Source organism: Leptopilina boulardi, unplaced genomic scaffold (genome assembly GCF_019393585.1).
Source record: "Leptopilina boulardi isolate dan_hultmark-lab unplaced genomic scaffold, ZJU_Lbou_2.1 LbouV2_292, whole genome shotgun sequence".
In the NCBI taxonomy this organism is placed as follows: Eukaryota; Metazoa; Arthropoda; class Insecta; order Hymenoptera; family Figitidae; genus Leptopilina; species Leptopilina boulardi.
In genome coordinates, this window is record NW_026137854.1 from 1,343,915 (window position 1) to 1,362,242 (window position 18,328).

Below are 18,328 nucleotides of genomic sequence, written 5' to 3' on the forward strand. Positions count from 1 at the left end.
GAGATGAAATTGCCAGGAACTGCTGCTGCTGAGGAACCTGAAGGAACGGACGCCTTTTTAACTGCTGCTCTGTAGGATGTAATCGGTGGCTTTTTGAAAGCTGCTGCTGCTCCATGTGGCTGCTGCGGAGACTGTATAACCACCACATCTTCTTCTGATGAAGAAGATGATGAAGATTCTTCAGGAGAAGGTGGTGGTGGTGGTGGAGAATTGAATGTCTCACCCTAAAATAAAAAAAAACTAGATAATAATAATAATAATAAACTAAACATGGAAAATACACAATTCAATCACACAACACTCACTCGCCCACACATACACGACACTCACCCCCACCACCATTCCACAACATTCACCCCCCATCTCTCATACCCCCACCCCATCTCTCATACCCATCCTCCATCACTCATACCCATCCCCACCACTCATATCAACCCCTACCCCCCTTCAGCACAGTCACCCCACCTCAACTCTCACCCGACCCCCCCACCCTTTCACATCACTCATAACCACGACCTCCCTCATCTCTCACCCCCCTACATTCACTGAACACCATTTTTTTTTAATTTTAATGACACTTAAACACTTTTGACACCAAGAATTAAAAAAATTATTCACTGACACTAACAAACATAACACTCACCCACCCCCACACTTGACAACAAGAATTTAAAAAAATTATTCACTGACACTAACACTCACCCACCCTTACACTTGACATGAAGAATTAAAAAAAAATTCACTGACACGCATACAACACTTACCCACCCCCACACTTGACACCAAGAGTTAAAAAAAAAAATTCACTGACACTAATACACATAACACTCACCCACCCCACGGTGGGCTTAGATTAAGTTCAACCCAAAAGTCTTTGCACATCACCGTTTTCTTTTGGAATTACTTCGGGGATGTCTTCTGATTATTTTAAGACAAAAATGAAAATAATCGGTGGAGGGAAACTGAAATTATCTTGATTTTTCATTTTTTTTTATAGGTTATTCTATGTAATTTCTTTAAAAAAAGGTTTCCTTCAATTTTTTTTCTACAAAAGTTGTATTTCGGATTCAGTAAAGAATCTCTATGATAGTTAATGAATTTAAAAAATTTGAACTATTAAATTTGTTAATAAATAATGGAAGTACATGGTTTTTCATTCGTTTTTTGAAATTAACTCGTCTTGTAATTAATTTACACCAAAATTTTTCAAAGATAATTTGAAGTACATAAGATTATCTGTAAAACTGAAAAAAGAAGACTGTTCTACCTATTACCGTTCCTTAGATATGACACGTTGAAGTTGCTATTCAATGAAAAATTTAAACTTGGGAGCTCATTATTCGATGAATAATAATAATAATTTATACTACTGAAGATAAATTAATTTTATCTATCGCAAATTATTCGAAAAAGAGTCCTCTTAATTATGTTTTATTATAATTGTTATATTAGGATATTAAATAAAAGAATTCATCGAATAATGAGCTCCCAAGTTTAAATTTTTCATTGAATAGCAACTTCAACGTGTCATATCTAAGGAACGGTAATAGGTAGAACAGTCTTCTTTTTTCAGTTTTACAGATAATCTTATGTACTTCAAATTATCTTTGAAAAATTTTGGTGTAAATTAATTACAAGACGAGTTAATTTCAAAAAACGAATGAAAAACCATGTTCTTCCATTATTTATTAACAAATTTAATAGTTCAAATTTTTTAAATTCATTAACTATCATAGAGATTCTTTACTGAATCCGAAATACAACTTTTGTAGAAAAAAAATTGAAAGAAACCTTTTTTTAAAGAAATTACATAGAATAACCTATAAAAAAAAATGAAAAATCAAGATAATTTCAGTTTCCCTCCACCGATTATTTTCATTTTTGTCTTAAAATAATCAGAAGACATCCCCGAAGTAATTCCAAAAGAAAACGGTGATGTGCAAAGACTTTTGGGTTGAACTTAATCCAAGCCCACCGTGACCCCACACTTGACAACAAGAATTAAAAAAAATTATTCACTAACACTGACACACATACAACACTTACCCACCCCCACACTTGACACCAAGAGTTTAAAAAAAATCACTGACACTAATACACATAACACTCACCGACCCCCACACTTGACAACAAGAATTAAAAAAAATTATTCACTGACACTAACACTCACCCACCCCTACACTTGACACCAAGAATTAAAAAAAATTATTCACTGACACTAACACTCACACACCCCTACACTTGACACCAAGAATTTAAAAAAAAAAATTTCACTGACACTAACACACATACAACACTTACCCACCCCCACACTTGACACCAAGAATTTAAAAAAAATTATTCACTGACACTAACACACACAACACTTATCTACCCCCACACTTGACACCAAGAATAAAAAATTTTTTTCACTAACACTGACAAACATACAACACTTACCCACCCCCACACTTGACACCAAGAGTTTAAAAAAAATCACTGACACTAATACACATAACACTCACCGACCCCCACACTTGACACCAAGAATTAAAAAAAAATTATTCACTGACACTAACACACACAACACTTACCCACCCCCACATTTTTTTTTACTCACATTTTTCATCAAAAAAGCTTCCATGGGAAGATTAATTAGGATTCGCCTTCCGCCGTCCTGACATCCTCGAAGGCACACACCAGTTGTATGGCAGGAACAGCAGCACCGGCATCGCTGGGAACAGCTACAACAGCAGTGATGAGGATTCATGCTGTAAAAAAAATATGTAAAAATATATTATATACATTTTATATACATTTTATTTTTTTGTATAAATTAAAAAATAGTTATTTTCGTATCAAGGGCGCAAAATAGGTGATTGTGGCGAAGGCGAGATTAGAGAAACCAAGGGGACCCGAAGCGCCCGAGGCGAAGCCGAGGGTGCGTAGGGTCGCCGAGGTTTCTTCATAATCTCGCCTGAGACACTATCACCTTTTGCGCCCGTGCTGCGAACAACATTTTTTGTCCTGTCTGCATGGAAAGTGTATTATTGAGTGCATGCAAGTCCGCTTGTTTCAATGTTCCATCAGGGTTGGGAAGATAATATACTTAAGGTAAATTACATGTAGTTGTTTACGTATATTACGTATGTTTATTATGTCACAAAAAATTAAAACAATACATTTTTTAATGGTGCGGGCGCGAATGTATTTTGCGCCCGCTTCTATGACGTCAGCGGGCGCGAATGTACTTTGCGCCCGCATCTATGACGTCAGCGGGCGCGAATGTACTTTGCGCCCGCTCACCCCATCTCTGGGCGGGAATCACTTACTTTGCGACCGCCTCAAGTGCACGAAATAACACACTTTCCGTGCAGGTAGGACAAAAATATTTTTTTTTTCAGTATTTTTCAGTATATATATATATAACTTTTTTTCTTTTTTTTCTATTTCTACTTACTTATTTTTATCTTTTTTCTCCATTCTCAATATCTTCACTTTCTTCTTTTTAGGGTTCCGTACTCGGTTCGGAACCCTATTAATATCGGTTTTTTTGAAATCGTGTACCCCCCCCCCCCTAGCGGCCACACAAATTTATCTAGAGAGCTGAAAATTAGTACACATATGTATTTTCGCGTGTAGATTACAGGAAAAATATAGCGAACTTGATTGGAATTGATTAACATAGCGTTGTCAAGGAAAAACCATGAATTTTTACGAAAAATGACTATGTACCCCCCCCTAGCGGCCACATCTTTTGACATAAAGAGCTCAAATTTGGTACACTTACGTATTTTTACGTGAAAATTACAGGAAAAATATAGCGAACTTGATTCCGATCAATTTACATAGCGTTGTCAAGGAGAAATCAAAAATTCCAAAAAAAATAATTTATTCTCCCTAGCGCACACAATATTTAACACAGACAGTTCATATTTAGTATACAAATGTATTTTTACGGGAAAAATACAGGGGAAAAAAAGCGGTCACGATTAGAGTTCATGATTAACTTTTTATCAAGTTTTTCAAGAAAAATTACAATTTTAGGAAAAAAATGTATTTTTCCAGCAAAAAGGAACAAAATTTTATTTAAAGGAAATTAAATTTATATATTTTAACGTATTTTTACGTGTAGATTACAAAAAAAAAAAAGCGAGCATGATTGGAGTTGATTATCATAGCGTTGTCAAGGAAAAACCATGAATTTTTACGAAAAATACCTAAAAATGACTATGTACCCCCCCCCTAGCAGCCACATCTTTTGACATAAAGAGCTCAAATTTGGTACACTTATGTATTTTTACGTGAAAATTACAGGAAAAATATAGCGAACTTGATTCGAATCAATTTACATAGCGTTGTCAAGGAAAAATCAAAAATTTCGAAAAAAATTATTTATTCTCCCTAGCGCACACAATATTCAACCCAAATTGTTCATATTTGCTGTAAAACTGTATTTTTGCGTGAAAAATACAGGGAAAAAATGTAAGCACGATTGGAGTTGATGATCAATCATGTCTATTAAATTATTTCTATAATCTACACATAAAAATACGTAAAAATAGTAAATTTGAAGCCCTTTAGAAAAAATTTGTTCCGTTATTGGGAGAAAATTCATGATTTTTTCTAAAATTATCAGTTTTTTCTTGACAGACCCAGAAAAATCAACTCCAATCATCCTCGCTATATTTTTTTTGTAATCTACACGTAAAAATACGTCAAAATATATAAATTTGAATCACTTTAGATCAACTTTTTTGCGGAATAATACATTTTTTTCTTAAATTTATCATTTTTCTTCAAAAATTTGATAAAAATTGATCATCAACTCCAATCGTGCTTACATTTTTTCCCTGTATTTTTCACGCAAAAATACAGTTTTACAGCAAATATGAACAATTTGGGTTGAATATTGTGTGCGCTAGGGAGAATAAATCATTTTTTTCGAAATTTTTGATTTTTCCTTGACAACGCTATGTAAATTGATTCGAATCAAGTTCGCTATATTTTTCCTGTAATTTTCACGTAAAAATACGTAAGTGTACCAAATTTGAGCTCTTTATGTCAAAAGATGTGGCTGCTAGGGGGGGGTACATAGTCATTTTTAGGTATTTTTCGTAAAAATTCATGGTTTTTCCTTGACAACGCTATGATAATCAACTCCAATCATGCTCGCTATATTTTTTTTGTAATCTACACGTAAAAATACGTTAAAATATATAAATTTAATTTCCTTTAAATAAAATTTTGTTCTTTTTTGCTGGAAAAATACATTTTTTTCCTAAAATTGTAATTTTTCTTGAAAAACTTGATAAAAAGTTAATCATCAACTCTAATCGTGACCGCTTTTTTTCCCCTGTATTTTTCCCGTAAAAATACATTTGTATACTAAATATGAACTGTCTGTGTTAAATGTTAAATGTATTTAAAACAACAAAAAAATAGTACTCCACAATTTTAGCTTCTAGAACTCTCCATGGCAACCGAGAACCTTCTAGAACCTTCTAGAACTTTTTTTCCACGACGGTAAAACAGGAATTTTACGATTTTTTTCATTTTTACAATATAGAGTACACTATATAGGGTATCAGGGATTCAAAAACGAGGAGTCGATTTTCAATTTTTTTTCAATTTCAGTCGGTAAAACAGGTAGGGATGTATTTAAAACAACAACAAAAAATAGTACTCAACAATTTTAGCTTCAAGAACTCTCCATGGCAACCGAGAACCTTCTAGAACTTTTTTTCCACGTCGGTAAAACAGGAATTTTACGATTTTTTTCATTTTTACAATATAGAGTACACTATATAGAGTATCAGGGATTCAAAAACGAGGTGTGGATTTTAAAATTTTTTTTTCAATTTCTGTCGGTAAAACAGGTAGGGATGTATTTAAAACAAAAAAAAAAATAGTACTCAACAATTTTAGCTTCTAGAACTCTCCATGGCAACCGAGAACCTTCTAGAACTTTTTTTCCACGTCGGTAAAACAGGAATTTTACGATTTTTTTCATTTTTACAATATAGAGTACACTATATAGGGTATCAGGGATTCAAAAACGAGGAGTGGATTTTTAAATTTTTTTTTCAATTTCAGTCGGTAAAACAGGTAGGGATGTATTGAAAACAACAAAAAAATAGTACTCAACAATTTTAGCTTCTAGAACTCTCCATGGCAACCGAGAACCTTCTTGAACTTTTTTCCACGTCGGTAAAACAGGAATTTTACGATTTTTTTCATTTTTACAATATAGAGTACACTATATAGGGTATCAGGGATTCAAAAACGAGGAGTGGATTTAAAATTTTTTTTTTCAATTTCAGTCGGTAAAACAGGTAAGGATGTATTTAAAACAACAAAAAAAATAGTACTCAACAATTTTAGCTTCTAGAACTCTCCATGGCAACCGAGAACCTTCTTGAACTTTTTTCCACGTCGGTAAAACAGGAATTTTACGATTTTTTTCATTTTTACAATATAGAGTACACTATATAGGGTATCAGGGATTCAAAAACGAGGAGTGGATTTAAAATTTTTTTTTTCAATTTCAGTCGGTAAAACAGGTAGGGATGTATTTAAAACAAAAAAAAATAGTACTCAACAATTTTAGCTTCTAGAACTCTCCATGGCAACCGAGAACCTTCTAGAACTTTTTTTCCACGTCGGTAAAACAGGGACCACCCAAGTGATAGTAATTTAGCACGGACTCAAACCCGCGAAATGTACCTTACCGACTGCGGTCGGTAGGTGGCTCAAGAGAACCATCCAGAACATTCTAGAACTTTTTTTTCACGTCGGTAAAACAGGGACCACCCAAGTGATAGTAATTTAGCACGGACTCAAACCCGCGAAATGTACCTTACCGACTGAGGTTGGTAGGTGGCTCAGAACCCGCCTAGCTATACTACTTGTATTATTAAAAAGATGTGAATAATAATGAATTAAAATAAATTACGTTATTTATTATTGTGTAATTTTTTACTTTATTTTTGTTATATGCTTAACTCTTATGCACATTAATTTATTTCAAAAGTAGCTGAATTACACCGTCCAACAAAATTCAACTTTTTTTTTGACCCACAAAAAAATCCAACATTTTCGGAAACTAGGACCAAAAAAAAAATTACCCGTGTTTGGCCGTTTTGCTAGATTAAGTCGTTTGTGATTTTTATGGGTGAAAACAACCCCTAAATAAAAAGTAACAAGATGTCTTTTGAAAATTATTAATTTTTTATAAAACTTGGTATCTGGGGGTTTTTTGGGTCGCTGATGACGAATCTGATGTTAAATTTTTAAAATTGAAAATAGCAGATATAAAATAAAAAATTAATAACTTCTTAAAAATTTGATCGACATATTGGATCCGCCATTTTGAATTTTGAAAATCTGACATCAGAATAATAAAGATATCTTGTCACTTTTCATTTAGGGGTTATTTTCACCCCTAAAAACCACAAACGACTTGATCTAGCAAAACGGCCAGACACGGGTTTTTTTTGAGTCCTAGTTTCCGAAAATGTTAAATTTTTTTGTGGGTCAAAAATTGTGTCGGACGGTGTTATTTGATTGTATTTAAAAAATGTTAATTAATTTATTTTAAGAATGTTAAAATATTTATTTTTTTAAACATCGTTTACGACGTCGTAAACGGTATTGTAAACGACATCATATACTGTCCCAAAGTACCACGCCGTTAATGATGTCATTTACAATGTTGTGAACGACTCCGTATATGTCATCGCATACGAAATCGTTTATGATATCGTTTACGACATCGTGTTTTTCAAGTGGGCATCACGTCAGGGTTTTGAAATTACCTCAAAAAACCCAAAATTTTACAACCAAGAAAAATTCTTATTTGTTTGTCTCACTATGAATGCATTATGTTTTTGGAGTCACTGAATCCGAATTTGAAGTCTATTTAGTCCGGCCCAATATATTTTATTTAATTCAATTTTTTATCGTTTTTTAAACAAAACAAATTCAAAACATAATAATAATTTTTAATGATTCAAAAAGTCATTTAGGCTATAAGTAATAGCCTTAATAGTAAACTATAAATTCTAGCGAAGTTTTTTTGTAATGGATAAATCACTTGCAAGTTCTGATTGAAATGTATTTTAATCTTTTTGAAATTAATAATAATTTCGTTTACTTTTTGTACATACAGATATTCAGATCATTTACTAAAGGAAATGAAAATAAAGTAAGACAACTAAATCTTTTTTTAATAATAATTAAAAACTAATTGTAACAGTGATTTATGTCTTATATTTTTTCTATTCTAGGTTGAAATAGCTCCAAACTGTAGGATTTATTTATCCAACAGTCGACACGAATTCATAGAAAAATCAGCCATATTTAAGGATGATTAGAAAATGTTACCAAGAAAAACGCTCTTGGAAATTTAAGGTTAAAGCATTGCAAACTATTCGGAACCTGGAAAACGGACAGAAAGACAGGGAATTCAATTTAAATTGTTTAAAAGACTGCTAGGTAATTACATTTTTTATATATTTTGACATATACAAATATTTTTTTCATCCACAATTGAACGAAAACCACTGTCTACTTTGCAATTATATGAAATCTTCTTATTTATTTTTAGAGTGAATAAATGTTGCAACAAAGCAAACTATTTTAAAATCAGACCTGATTGAATTTATAAACATCTTGGTGTCCAATAAAAGAAAATACCAATTGGACAAAGATGCTAAAAACTCTCCAATGACAAAAGTCAGCAAGGAATCTTCCTCAACCGCAAGTTGATTTAATGTAATTAATACATATCTACACCCAGAGAAATTTTTATTTGAAGTAAGCATATGTTTATTTTATTTAAATAAAATAATAGTTTGTTTTAGACCTAAATACCTAATTATGTAGTTAAAAGCTGACGTTATTCAGCATCTAACGAGCCCTATATGAAGTACTTCGGGTTAGTGGATTGTTAATAAACAATTGGTTAACATGGAAATTGTTTATAGAAAATCCTCTAATCGAAAATAGTCCATATGGAGCTCGTTGGATGCGGAATAACGTCAGCTTTCAATTGCTACCTTCAGGATTGCAATAACTTTATTTATTTGTAAAAATTTCATTTTTTATTAACATTAATTAATTAATTAATATCTCGAAAATAACAAAAAAGGACATCTCAATTTTTTTTGTAGTAAAAATACACATTTTTAGCTTTCAAAAAAAAAAATAAATAAAAAAAATAAAAAGGACCGAACTTAAAAAACAATTCGAAAAAATGTTTAATTTTCAAAAAAGGGTCAAAATTTGAATTTTTTGAAAATTTTTTGCACCGTTTGAAAGAGCAGGAAAAAACCTTTCGAAAACATAGAGGACAAATTTATCTTCGTCTTTCTGTTTAAAAGTTACAAGTCTTCAAATATTCACTGTTTAAATTTTTCAAAAAAATTCAACCCCCTCCCTCTTCGACAGTTTTTGAAAAAACCTAACAATACTCCGTGGTTAAATTACTCACCCCTAGTGCTAAACTATGTACAAGTTACAGCCCGATCCGATCAACTTTTTTTTCATTTATTTCGCTACAGGACTTTTACCACATATTTATTTATATAGCAGAAATAAAATATTTGTGAAACAAATAATTATTTATTTTTGGTTTTTGCTTCCTCGTGGAGGAAGCTTTGTAGTCTTTTCGTTTATAAAATTTTTAGAAATGGTGAAAACAAATTTTCCTCTATATAGAAACTTGTTATATTAGATCCTGATTAATTGTCCGGATGTGTGTATGTGTGTGGATCATTTTTGTGAACACGATATCTTTAACAGAATTTAATGGATTTGGGTGAAATTTGGTAGGCTTATTTATCACTTTTATCTCTCAAAAATGACAAGAGGATTTTTAAAAATAGACCAAAAAAAATTTTATCGTCTTTTTTCAAAAATTTTTTTTTAATTAAAAAAATTTTAAATAGAAAAATTTAAGGAAATATTTAATATAATCTTCTTCCTTACGTCAAGACGAATCGATTAGTATATATGGGGCGGTCCACGCCAATCCAACATATCATCGACTTGGACATTTTTGATTTCGCTCAAATTTTTTTACCTTTTTTACTCATTGAAAAAGAGCTTACTGATTTTTTCAAATTTTTTTATAAAGCCGTTTTCGAGATATAAATTTTTCAAAATTTTTGAAAAAAAATTCTTTTTTTTGAAACCTCATAACTTTTTGATAAATGCACCAATTTTAATTTTTTTTTCAAATTGTGTGTTTTCAAATGAACTTTTCAAAACTTTCATACAAAAAATTAAAAAAAAAATTATTAACCTTATTTTTTGTAATTTTAACATAAAAATCTTATTTTTAAAAGTGTTGGTATATTTTGATTTTTTTCAAAAAATTTTCAAAACACTACTTCTTATAACACAAATTTTGAGGCTAGTCCAGTCGTGGGAAATCAATTTTTAATATTTTTTTCGAATTTTTCAAAATTTTTGAATTTTTGTATTTGCTTGACCAGCCGCTGCGTGGCGTTGCTGTTGGCTGAATTGCAGTATTTAGTTATGTTGGCGATATGTCAAAATATTATTATTTTTAAATATTAGTGTTTTTTAATATTAGTGTTTTTTAATTTATATACAAGTATAAATTGTCATATATTCAGAAATAAATATAAGACTTTATATTGACCATAATGTCTAGAAAGCACAGAGTGACAAAATCTTTGAGGTTAGCTTCCAAAAGTTTACAAGAAAAATTCAATTTAAGTAGCACAAATTATCTGTGTGCAGAAGAAATTTTATTTTCAAAAACTGATTTGATAGTTGAAGAATAAAACTGAAGAAAAAATTAAAATATGCCTAATACCTAAAAAATTTGGTTCCGTGGGTACATCAGGAATATTATCAGCCTCATTTAGACTAAAATTGTCATTATCATCTAGTTCAGATGATTTTATTTCTTCATCTTTGAGGCGAATATGTAATTTTTTTCTGCAAATTTTTTGAAAAAAATCAAAATATACAAACACTTTTAAAAATAAGATTTTTATGTTAAAATTACAAAAAATAAGGTTAATAATTTTTTTTTTAATTTTTTGCAAGAAAGTTTTGAAAAGTTCATTTGAAAACACACAATTTGAAAAAAAAATTAAAATTGGTGCATTTATCAAAAAGTTATGAGGTTTCAAAAAAAAAAATTTTTTTTTCAAAAATTTTGAAAAATTTATATCTCGAAAACGGCTTTATAAAAAAATTTGAAAAAAATCAGGAAGCTTTTTTTCAATGAGTAAAAAAAGGTAAAAAAATTTGAGCGAAATCAAAAATGTCCAAGTCGATGATATGTTGGAATGGCGTGGACCGCCCCATATAAAGTATAGATTTGATTAAAATTTAAAGATTTAACGAAAGTTAAAAAATCAAAAATTCACATTTTAGCTAAAAAATGTTGTGTTTTCTTAAATTCATGTTTATATGAAATAATTTTGTTCCCTGCACTGAAACTAATTGGTTGATATATACAAAGTATATATTTAATTTAAACTTTGAGAATTAATAAAAATTGAAAAATCGAAAATATTTTAACTAACAAATTTTGTGTTTTTTTAAATTCAAGTTAATACATAAAATAATTGTATTCCTTGCATTGAAACGAATCGATTCGTATATCTAAAGTATATGTTACACCAAAAATGAATTAAAATTTTCTTAATGTCTCAAAAAATTTAATTAATTTAAAACAGTTTTTAACTCGAAATTTTTTTAATCAATCAATTGAATCGGAGAAATTCATAGCTTCCTCCACGAGAAAGCAAATTTTTTGCTTCACACAATGAGGAAGCAAAATGTTTATGAAATAAACATAATCTTGTCTTGTTTTATTTAGTTACGAGACCAATATATTGAAATTGAAAAATAAAGTTTTTCTCTGGGAGTATTTTTCTATTTTTTAAAATCATATTTTATAACAATGATAAGGAAAATTTATTTCTTCTTTTATAATAATAAAACGAAGTTTTCAATTATCTCAAGTATTTTCACTAAATACATATATAGAAAAAGTGATCATGTATCAATAGATACCCTATTTATATTGGATTATTAAAAAATAAGTGAAAAAAAATAATTTAAAGTAAAGTATATTTTTATATAACTAATAAAGATTTTGACTGTATATATACAAAAAGAAAAGTAAATTGAGATAAATAATATGTAAAAAGTAGTAAAAAATAGTGTGAAAAATGTAATTATATTATTAAAAAGTGAAATTATCATTGACTAATCATTAAAATTAAATGATTTATAGTTCTCTAAAACAATGTATACTGGAATAGTATATACAGACAAGTTGATGAAGTGCACCGACAGGTAAAAATCAATAATTTTTAAAAAATTCAATTCATTTCTTTAAAATTCTTTACTAAAGGGATATAGAGGGCGTTGATTTCAAATTTTTTATCACTCAATAAATGAAAATGGCAGATGTCAAATTTTACAAATTTGATTATTTCCATTAAAACTTATTACTAGGGGGTCATAGAGGGCGCTGATTTCGAAATTTTTATTTACTAGAAAATTCAAAATAGCGGATAACAATTTTTAAAAATAAATTATTTTCGTTGAAACTCCTAACTAGAGGGTTATAGAGGGCGTTGATTTCGAATTTTTCATTCACTCAAAAATTCAAAAAGGTGGAAGACCCCTGGCGGATTGTATGATGCGAATGCTCCACGAAATTGGAGGAGCATTCGTAAATTAAATTTTCATTATGAAATTGAGGATGAGAACGTTTGATGGCTCTATCAACTAAATTCTTTACTATGGTAATTTTTTGTTGAAATGGGTGACAAGCTAAATAATTAAGAAATCTACCAGAGTATGTAGGTTTTCTATACCAATTAGTAATAATATCATCGGATTCAGTTTTTATTAGTAAAACATCTAAACAATTTATGGAATTGTTATTTTCAATATCAAAAGTAAATTTAAGATTTGAATCCAACCGATGGATTTCTCGGGGGCACGAAAAGGTTAAATTTTACAATTTTTGACGCAGTTAGATAAATTAACTATCAATGTACTTTTAAGATATATATATATTTTTTTTTCGAAACATATAGTTTTCTTAAATAAAATCAGATAAATATATGTTACACTCGCACTGAAATCGAGGTATCCATACACGAAGCGAACTTATTTAAAATAAAAGCTGTTATATTCTCGTGCTCGGAGTTTGAGATGTTTATATTTGTGTATATTAGCCGAAAAGATAAGAAAACAAACAAGTATAAACATCATAAACCTGAACAATGACATCCAGAGGGACCCTGAAGCCCATTGTTGTGGGAGGCGCCAACAACTGTGAGGGAAAACCCAAAACAATCTGGCGCGGGAGTAGGGAAAACCCAAGGCCTTTCTGTCCGCCGTACGGCAATGCGTTGCGATAGAGTAAATTTAGTTGTAGTATAAGTATATTTTATTTTATTCAATCTATTTATATATTAGTTTTCTTGCGCATAGTTTTAAATTTCCTTCGTTTTCTTTATTAAATAATTGCATCTTTTCCTACTTTTATTTTCTATTTTTCTTTTAACTAATGAACATGTAATTCTATTCTTTAGGCTAAGTTAATTTTTTTATGTTTATAATATTAAAGGTATTTAATTTTAACATATTCGTTAATATCATTTATTATTGATATGGTTCAAATTACCTCCGAGTAATAGTTATTAATGTAAATTTAATTGAAGTCTATTTTAAACCACAATTCATTTAACATTAATATTACACTAAGTTAAGTATGTAAGAAACCACTAAATAACATATATTTTACTATTAATCTTATAAAATGTATCATAGCCGTGCGTAGACTGGTCTTCTGCATGGCAAGGCGTTTATCATTCTTAGAGAGGTTCTTTTCGTACGTCCGTTCAGTTTAGTGAAGATGACTTGGAACGAATATAGTTTCTATACATATATTTCCTATAGTATTTTGGCCCGCTGAAAACGAATATGAAGTCAGAATTGCTCCATCATCCTCTGATTTACTTAATCGAAAAAATCACCCTTTATTGGGCAAATTCAAACTTAGGAGATAAAAAATTAAATAACAGATTCTTTAAAAAACAGAACCTTACACCTTACCTTATTTTTTCTCTACTGACCCAGAAACAAAGCCAGAGCTGATCCAGCACCCTCTGAATTTTTTTGAAATCGAAAAAACCACCCTTAATAGGAGAGATTTAAACTTTGAAGATAAAAAACTTAAATAACAGATTTTTTTTAAAAACAGAACAGAGCCAAGAATTTACCACGTAAAACACATCGTAATTTAGAAAACGCACGCTATTAAAAATGTTATGATTTAACAAAATAAATTTATTAATTCTATCCATGTTTCGAATTATATTGATCCTTTATTGTTAATTAGTTCGGTTGTAATATTAGATTGGCGTGAGGATCAAATAAAGAAACCTTTTTCTTTTTTTAAAAAATTGTCAGACGTTTCTGCTCAAATGGGAGCCTTCATCAGTGACGTAATTTATTATCTATAAAGTATATTTTTACGAGGTTACAGTTTGTTTAAAGTGTCATGTTTATAATAAAAAATTAAATTCTATTTTTTTTAAATATATATACATATTATATTGAAAAAAAAATTGAAAAAAATTGAAAAGAGAACAAAGTATCTAAATTCGAAGAACCCAGAAAACACATATACGAAACTTCTTGGTGAAGAGTTAATCCATTAAAAATTCACAAAATTGAACCACTGTTACACTTCTTGGCATTTTTAGTTTAATTTTTGTGTGAAAAAAATATGAGACAGATATATACATGTCTACAATACCAAGATTTAAAGAAAACTGAATTTTAGTCTTCTTGTGGGTGGGGGGTTATCTGTCCACATATTGTCCAAAAGTGCAATATTAGGAAGGAGTGAGATGAGGGCGGAAACTATGATTTTTTTTTGTAATATAATGTAGTTGGAGTCATCGGCCGGTACCGTGACTAATTTCATGGTGAAAAGAGCGGTTTTAAATTTGTTTGGTTAATGAAAGAACATGATTTTTCACGCTAAATTTGTAGAATATTATTTGAAGTATGTCGTAATTTATGGATTCATTTAATATTATCACGTTACATATGGTTAAGAAATGAATATATTGGAAATAGTGAAAATGCTTTCACAGGGGAAAAAATAACCTTTTTTGTAGAAAGAAGAAAGGTTAGCAGTGTCGCTACCAAGATTGACTGATGTGGGATTGCTCACAATGTGTGCAATTTCTAGTATCATTCTTTTTTTATAAAATTGTGATTGGTCGATAAATTGTTGTTTTTTCAAAATCGAAGGTATGATCTTTTGACCAGGAATGTTTAGTTAGAGATGTACATTCGTTGGGGAGTTTGTAGACATCATTTTTATGTTCGTGAATTCGTGTTTTTATATTTCTTTTAGTTGTGCCTATATAAGAGGAGTCACATTGTGAGCAAAGGATTTTGTAAACCACGTTGTTTATTTCATTTTCTGGGATAATGTCTTTTTGTGTCTTAAAAATATGTTGTAAGTTATTGGTAGTACGGAAGGTAGTTTTGATATGAAAGGGTTTTAAAATGGTATTTAGTTTTTCTGATAATCCTTCAATATAAGGTAATGGCAAGTAATTGACTGTTGTCGTGTTGTTGTCATCCCATTGTTGTATTTGTGTTTCGCATCTAAGTTTGTGTTTAATGTTGTTTATACTTTTTGATATAGTTTTTGTAATGAAATTTGACGGGTAGTTGTTTTCAAAAAGGTTAAATTTGATTTGTTTAATATTGTCAGAGTGGAATTTTTTGTCTGAATGTAGTAAGCTCCTATCAACAAGTTTGTTGATAACGTTAATTTTGTAACGCAGGGGGTGGTGTAATAGCTAATTGAGAATTCTGTTTGAGTTGGTTGGTTTTCTGTACCAATTTGTTATTATGTTTTCCCCATCCCTAATGAGTAAAACGTCAAGAAAGGCTATTGTACCATTATTTTCAATTTCTACTGTGAACTGAATTTTGTGGTTATAACCGTTGAAGATCGACATAACGATAATAAAAGGGTATTGGAAAAGGTAGTTTGGATAAGCATTCTGTTTCTAAGTCATCCATAACAATGTCTGCCATTATGGGCGATAGAGGTGACTCCATGGAAAAACCTTCTTTTTGTTTATAAGTTATGTTGTTGAAATTAAAAAATGAATTTTTAGTGCAAGTGGTAAGGCCATTAAGGAAGTAAGTCATAGGTATTTTTGTGTGTTTGTTATGAGATTCTCAATTGAGAAATGTGTCAACGCAGTTATGTAACAGCAAATTATTTTAATCTAATTTAAGTGACAATGTAGGGTCAGTTATTTCAGAGATGTTATCAATTTGGTTCTGCGTAACTAGGCATTCAAATTTAGATTTACATTCATTTTTATGCTTCTGAAAAATGAGATTTGATTTTCTTGATTATATTGGCGTGAGGATAAAATAAAGAAACCTTTTCCTTTTTTTAAAAAATTGTCAGACGTTTCTGCTCAAATGGGAGCCTTCATCAGTGACGTAATTTATTATCCATAAAGTATATTTTTACGAGGTTACAGTTTGTTTAAAGTGTCATGTTTATAATAAAAAATTAAATTCTATTTTTTTTAAATATATATACATATTATATTGTAAAAAAAATTGAAAAGAGAACAAAGTATCTAAATTTGAAGAACCCAGAAAACGCATATACGCACCTTCTTGGTGAAGACCACTCCCGGAAGTGGTTGGTTGGGAAACTGAAATGTTAGTCCCAGGCGAGGGGTCTAAACTGGAGTCGGAACTGATCGCGATACTAGGCTGTTCAGTAGTAGTGAGTGCAGCTAGTCCGAGTAGCAAAGAAGAATGCCTGCTTTCGGATATTTTCGTTCTCCTAGGTCTTTCTGTGATGGTATCCTCTGGGAAGACACGTCGGATGAGCGGAGGTGTTCGCAAGAGACCACCCTTGCGACGACGACAAGGTAAGTCTCGTAGGTTGCGCGTAGAAGTTAATGGTGTGCCAGAGCTAGTTGTCGGAGGTGCAGGAGGCATTTACTGGTGAGGGGGGTTCGTCCAGACATCCGTCCGGACCCTGCCTCACGTTAGGCACCAATTTGATACTGGTCACTAAGGATGGGGAGTAACGAGCTCAAAAGGGGGATAATTTTTGAGAAAATAAACTTATTTCTGGTTAAAGAACTTGTTGGCGCTAAAAAGGGCCGATGTTTTATCAGTTGGACCCTAATAGGGTTCAATGCGTAGGCGTCAACGTGAGGACAGCGACAACTTCGGACTCGGCGAACACTTGTCCGGAGAGAGTGCTTCGGGTGGCACGCTTACCGTGATGAACAGTACGTCGGGGGAAAGTGCGGGCGATGCGGAGAGGGATGATGAGTGACGGGGTGTCGTAGGTAGCGGGTCTGGTTTGCTCGGGCTGGGCCCGAACAACTCTTGAAATTCTTGGCTCCAACGGTCAACAGGTGGAGTAGAGGTCGTCGAAGAAGGTTTGCACACGGGAGGAGAGGGTGCACGCACGAAGTGTGAGCGAGCGGTTTCGACGGCGGGAACGGCCATAGGTGCGTAGCGCGTTCCACACTTAAACTTTTCGGGCGTCCGACACGACACACGTGCCCCCTCCACTGACTCTGGTGAGGGGAAGTGAGTGATTCTCAAACAAATAGTTTTCTGTTGGCGCAGCGTAAGTTATTCTTTGCTGTTGTAATTGATTGAAAGTAATAAATTATGAATAACAAATTGTTACTAAATAAGTAACAAAACTAAAATTTCATAGTTTTATTTAGTTATAATAATATGCTGATAAATAAATAACATGTGAAACTGTTGTGATTTTTTTATGGTAAAAATATGCGTATTTAATTTATGTTTTTTTGATTTCTATAATTTAACTAATGTTTAAAAAAATATTTTATTCGGATTCATTTGTAAAAAATTGAAAATGTGTATGTAAATAGTGAATTAATTGGAATTATTTAGAACAAATGTCAAGATTAAATACTAATATTCAGGTAAGTATCAATATTATTAATTTTATATTATAGTTAGTAAATGGATTTTAGAATTTTTTTTTGTTTTTTTTAGGGAATGTGTCTATTTATTCAAAGAAATTTATTTTTCAATTTCTTATAAAAATACAAAATAATGAAACGAACATTTTAATTTATAATTATGTCATTTATTTTTATCTGGTGGGTGACATTAATTACACAGCCACACAAAAAAAAATTTGTGTTCTGACCCAAAGGTCTCACTATGTGTACGTTATGTTTTTGGGGTCGCTGAATCCGAATCCGAGGTCCATTTAACCCCATCAGTTCAG